Source organism: Crocodylus porosus, unplaced genomic scaffold, assembly GCF_001723895.1.
Source record: "Crocodylus porosus isolate Cpor-Errol unplaced genomic scaffold, CroPor_comp1, whole genome shotgun sequence".
Taxonomy (NCBI): domain Eukaryota; kingdom Metazoa; phylum Chordata; order Crocodylia; family Crocodylidae; genus Crocodylus; species Crocodylus porosus.
This window is the reverse complement of record NW_017728909.1, coordinates 2,721,954-2,727,683: the sequence shown is the minus strand read 5'-3', so window position 1 is coordinate 2,727,683 and position 5,730 is coordinate 2,721,954. Positions and strand designations below refer to the sequence as shown.

Below are 5,730 nucleotides of genomic sequence, written 5' to 3'. Positions count from 1 at the left end.
GGCAGCAAAAACAACAACAAAAAAAAGCGATATTGTATTTCCAAAGAGACGATGGAAACCCGGTCACATCCACTCTCAACCCAAATCCGAAGGAGAGAAGGGGGGGTCGGGGGGGGGAGAGAGAGAGAGAGAGAGCCACGCTCTCAGCGCATCATTTATGCAACAGGAGGTTCAGCAAAGAATGAATGAGAAGCCCAGAGAAGAAACTACCAACTTTTTTTCCTCCCCCCTTCTCCTTCCCCTCCCGCCATGCACGGGAGCGGGCGAAGACGCCCCGAGTCCGCGGAGTCCGGGGCAAGGGGACGTCGGAGCTGGGGGGGAAGGGGGGAGACAAATCAGGCTTTGCCAATTCGCCCAAAGCCCCGATCCCTGCAAGACGGGCGGGTTGCAAAAATGAATGCAAAATCAATTTTAGAAAAGATTTAAAAAGCAAGCCCAGGCCTCGGCGAAGTCATCAGTTCCTTTAAAGTGGGGGAGGAGGGAGGGAAGGGGGGGCAGCCCCCATGGAGGGGGGAGCCAGGCAAGTCCTGTCCGAGCCGAGCCGAGCCGAGCCGAGCTTACCTCCACCATGCCCACCGAGCTCGAGCCTAGCGCTCCGGTGCCCCGCGCCCGGGAGAGGCGAGCGCGGGCTGCCCCTCCGCGCCCAGCCCCGCGCCCGCGGCTGCATGGCTCCGCTCCTGCCTCCACCGCGCACCGCGACCGCACGGCGCTGCCCTGCCCTGCCCGCGGAGCCGGCCGGAGGGAGGAGGGAGGGAAGGAGGCAGGCAGGAAGAAAAAGCCACAAACAAACCAAAACGAGCCGGGCTGCAAGTTCAGCAAAGCAAGGGGGACCCGGCGGCGGCGGCGGCGGCTCGCTCCCCGCAGCACCCCGCAGCCCGGCGCCTCATTTTCCTGCGGCTCGGGCGGCTCGGGAGCCGGGGCCGGGGCTGCCGCCGGCCTCCCACTTCGGAGCACTTTGGGGATGGATTATACTTTACATTTCGTCCGCTCGCACACACGCGCGCACGCACACACACACACACACACACGCGCGGCAAAGCAAGTTTATACGAGGCTGCAAATGCACGTGATGCAAAGACTTTGCCAAGAGGAACAATATTTCCCCCCCTCGTATGCTCCAGTTCACGGGTGGGGGGTTCTCCCCCCCCCCACCTTTGCTTCTCCTTTTGTCGTTTTCTGTTTTGGTTTGTTTGTGATTTCCCCCCCTCTTGCTCTAGCGCTACATTTCAGAGCCCAGGCTTCCCCCGGCCGGAGAGCATTGCTGCAAACTTTGCACTCGCCACCTTCTCCCTGGCTTTGCACTGAAGTTGCTGGGGACGATGCCAGGTCCCCCCTCCCACACGCACACACCCGCCCCCCCAGCCCCTGAAGCAGGTCAGACTTTTATTTCCAATTGGGCGACTGCAGGCCCCAACTAGTCACAAAAAAATAAAATTAAAATAAAAAAAAAAATTAAAAAGATGCCTACGGTTCGACTTCATTTCTATCAGGAAATCAAGCGGCAAGTTCATTCCACTTCTGGTTTGCACAAGCCCTTATTACAACCCCCTTCCACTTCTGGTTTGCACAAGATGCCCATCCAGGTAGTTGCACTGTGTCTCTGTGCAGAGATGCACCCTCCATAGGTGTGTGCATCTCGAGACACACACAGTGTAACTCCACTTTGCACAGCCAGTAAGTTGTAGCTCTTTCGAAAATAATAATAATAATAATAATAACACACTGGGATCCGCATCAACAACAATCAGCATAAAAGAAAAGCACACAAGTTACTCTAACAGCAAATTGTAACTTTACCTTAAATGGCCACAAATATGGTCACAATATTCCAAGGAAAGAGACTTTTTTTTTTTTAAGAAGAGAGAGAGAAATCTTCTTCAAAAGTGCTTTATTGTTTCACATGTGTTTGACCCCCAAAAACACACACCAAAAAAAGAAAAAAAAGAAGAAAAACAAAGAAAAAAAAAAAGTACTTTGAACTGGATCTCAGTCCTGTTCCGGGGTTATTCCACACAACTCTACACCTGGCTTCGTTTGGCTTTTTTGGATGATCCACCGTAAAATAACTGCCATAAAATCCCCCACCCAAACAGGACAAAAATAAAAGCCGGCAGGGGAAGTTAGAAAAAAACAGAAAAAAACAAAAAAAAAAAGGAGGGGGGGAAAATTGTTTTAAAAGATCCAACAACTTTTCCCTCTATTGTTTTTTTTATAAACACATGCTTCTGTTAATAAACTACTGAAAAATCGTGGTGGTGGTGGTGGGATTTTTTTTTCTCCCCCCCCCTGTCCTTCTTTAAAAAAAAAAGTCTTAAACTTGCTCCAAGTTTATAGATCTCTCCTCCTCCTCATCGACTCCCCCATGGAGACATTGATAATAATATGTTTCCCTGAAAGATACATTGTAATCCATTCACATCCGGGCAATACAGCGGGGCTTATAAAGAGAAAGAGCTGCTGCCGCCGCCGCCGCCGCCGCCGCCGCTGCTGCACGTTGCTGCTCGCTCCTGCGTCGGCTATTACAGACAATGACGAGGGGGGAGGAGGGAGAGGGGGAGCATAGAGAGGTAAACAGCCGGGCTAGAGAGTCGGCCAAGATGGAGGCAGCTCAATCCAGATGGGAGGAGGAGGAGGAAGAGGGAAGGGAGGTGAAGGGGGCTTTAATCTGGCCAGGGGAGTCGAAATCCCCCCAGTGCACTGACAGCATTGAGCCACTGGCTGCTTGAGGCTGGGGAAGTGAGAGGCCAAGGGGAGCTGAAGAAGCCTGCTGGTTTGCAAAGGGATGTGATCCAGCATAGTCCATGCTGGCCTGGCAAGGGAATCACCATGGCCACGGAGGCGGTCCCCGGGGAAGACCGCTGTCCTGGCAGGGGGATAGTACCTGCCAAGGTAATGTGTAGTAAAACCTCCCACGTCGCTGCTGGAGTGGAAAGGTCTTGGCTTTAAGCGTGCTTCATGGAAATGGGAGACTCCTCCCTGGCTCGCTCCTGGGGCCTTATGGGCTGAGGGCCAGCAGAATTCGGGGGCATCTGAACGACAGGCCTAGGCCTGCAAGTAGGATGCCCACCAGAGGTTTTGGAAAAGTCTGAAGCCCCCAGTAGGGGTAGAGGATGTGTGTCGGTAGTAGGGCCACTTATGGTTCTGGACTGACTCTTGGATTTGGAATTTGTTTCAGCTCATTTGGCTTGGAATATGGAAAACTTAATTTAAAAAAAAAAAGGATCTATGGTCGAGGAAAAAAGGGGGTTCAGATGGGGTGGGTGCAGTATCACCAGTATTGCCAACTATTGTGATTTTTGGCATTGTCTCACAGATGTTAGTAGGGCTGGAAGGGACTTCGTGAGATCATCGGGTCCAGCCCCTTGCCCCAGGGGCAGGAAGTCAGCTGGGGTCAAATCACCCCAGCAAGATAAGCATCCAAGTGTTTCTTAAAGGTAACCAGAGTAAGTGCTTGCACCACTTCTGGGGGGAGTGTATTCCAGACTCTGGAGACTTGGATGGTAAAGAAGTTTTTTCTTACGTCCAGTCTAAAACAATCTTCCACCAGTTTGTGACTTTTAGACCTTGTCATCGCATGGGGCGCTCTGTTGAATAGACGTTCTCCCGGTTCCTGATGCACACTACATATATACTTATAGACTGCCACCAAGTCCCCCCTGAGCCTTTGCTTCTCCAGGCTGAATAATCCCATGCCTCTCCTCATAAGGCCTACTCTCTTGACCTCTAATCATGCACATGGCTCTCCTCAGGACTCTTTCAAGTTTCTCCATGTCCTTCCTAAATTGTGGAGCCCAGAATTGGACGCAGTACTCCAGCTGCGGCTTCACCAAGGATAACTTTGTTCTTAAAGTCTATGCTTCAGGAATGTGAAGAAACTTGGCTCTTTCTTTTGTATATGTAAAAGTCTGTCTCCTGGCTAGCTGTGAGAGGACAAGAGAGGAGACGAGAGACAGGGAAGTGTTGAGGGGACAGCAATCATGTTGACTCCGCTCTGTCTATTAATACTCTCTAGGTCCTACCTCAGAGCCAGTTATGTAGCCACTGGACTGTAAAGTAGTTGAGACCGCATTTTCCCAATTTTACCATAAGGACATCTTGATGGCCACCCTGCTAGAGTCATCTGACCCCAGTAGTGTTTCCTGCCCAAATGTGTGTGGGGGGCTGGACTCAGTAATCTTGTAACATACCTTCCAGTCCCTAACATGAATAAATCTATGAAAGCTAAGGTTTTCACATTCCCAAAGAGTAGGCTTTAAGAACAATGCCAAAAATCACAGGAGTTGTATCACATATATCTCAGAACAACAGCAGAGTCTCTCTGTGCCTGAAGAGGGGCATTTGTGCCCAAAAGCTTGCAAAGAATGTTGTTCCAACTACTCCGTTGGTCTAATAAAAGACATCGCATCTACCCAAAGAAACTTGCCTACATATAACACAACACTTTTTCTTTCTCCAGGTGACAAGAACCTAGAAGCTGTACAATATGCTAGGGGCCTAGGGTTATAGTATTCAATTTGAGATCAAAGAAAAAAATAAATACGACTTTGTTGGATGGTGCACTTGTTTGGTAGATTTCAAGGTTGAAAAACACAACTAACTAGGCAAAATAGTCAAAAGATATTGTTTTGTTAGTCTTGTAGTCATTATACCTGAGTGTACATCTCTTTTTCAGAGTCGTAAAACAAAATTACTGTTCTTGAGCATCTTGGCAGTGCATCCAACACTTCACTGTCAATCATTTTTGCACTTGAATTAATGTTCACCTGAGTTAAGTTTTTTAGCTAGGATGAAGAAGAATCTGCAGGGCTGTGAAACAAGAGGGATGTCATCAGGAATGGCTAACCAACACTAAAACTGCAGACGAAAGGGTAACTTGATTAATGGAACATGAAGACCATTAAAAAGCAGTTGGGTGGCCAAGAGTCAAGTAATGAGAGGTTTTTGCCTCTTAACCACTCAGTGGCAGGGGGGCATGTAGTGAAAAGAGAAAAATTAAAGGCACCCCTGCACTGTGAACTTCTGCTGCAATTCAGGTAGGTCCTTACCTGTTTTCTTCCAGAGTGTTGTGGGATGTTTGTATGCCCAAAAGCACTACTGTTGTGTTGTGAAGATGCAATGCTGCTTTGTTATCACATACATAGCTGTGAAAATGTAACTATTATTTTACCAAGGCCTCAGTTCTAGTATTTTAAAATTAAAAGACCTTTCTGGTTTAAAGTTTTACTTTTAACTGTGCAATGGAAATTTGCATGTCTTATAACTGTACAAGAGACACTGGTGGACCACATTTCAGTCATTTGAACAAAATGTTCCCAAGGTTCTTCTTATTACCAAGGATGAACATAAGAGTACAGTATAGCATATAAAACCAAACTCAGAAAGACCAACGCACAAATTGAGATACAGCTAGCCAAGGACACGCAAAGCATTTTTAAAGGTTAACAGTAGGAGGGACACCCAGGAAAACGTAGCTTCCCCTTCTGAATGAGGGGAAGCTAATCATTAACAATGGGAAGAAGGCTGAGGTGTTTAATGAATTTTCTTTACTTCAGTTTTGACAAAAAAGGTCAATTGTCAAATGGCAAACACAATTAGCATCAAGGGCAAGGTATTAAGTACTCACCTTGGAGGAGGGAAAGAACAAGTTAGGGATTATTAAAATAAAATAGATGTTTTCAAATTTGCAAGGCCTGATGGATACCTAAAAATATACTGGAGCATATTATCAAA

The 5,730-nt window shown here is 47.9% G+C and overlaps 1 protein-coding gene across 1 annotated transcript in view; it reads right to left on the bottom strand.

The window, feature by feature from the left end:
- Positions 1 to 2,504, bottom strand: part of TCF4 (transcription factor 4) — a 346,905-nt gene extending 344,401 nt beyond the window's left edge. Inside the window, exon 1 of the mRNA XM_019531761.1 lies at positions 1,798 to 2,504. The gene's annotated coding sequence lies outside the window, so the exon portion shown is untranslated. The remainder of the gene's footprint in view (positions 1 to 1,797) is intronic.
- Between the last annotated feature and the right edge of the window lie 3,226 nt (positions 2,505 to 5,730).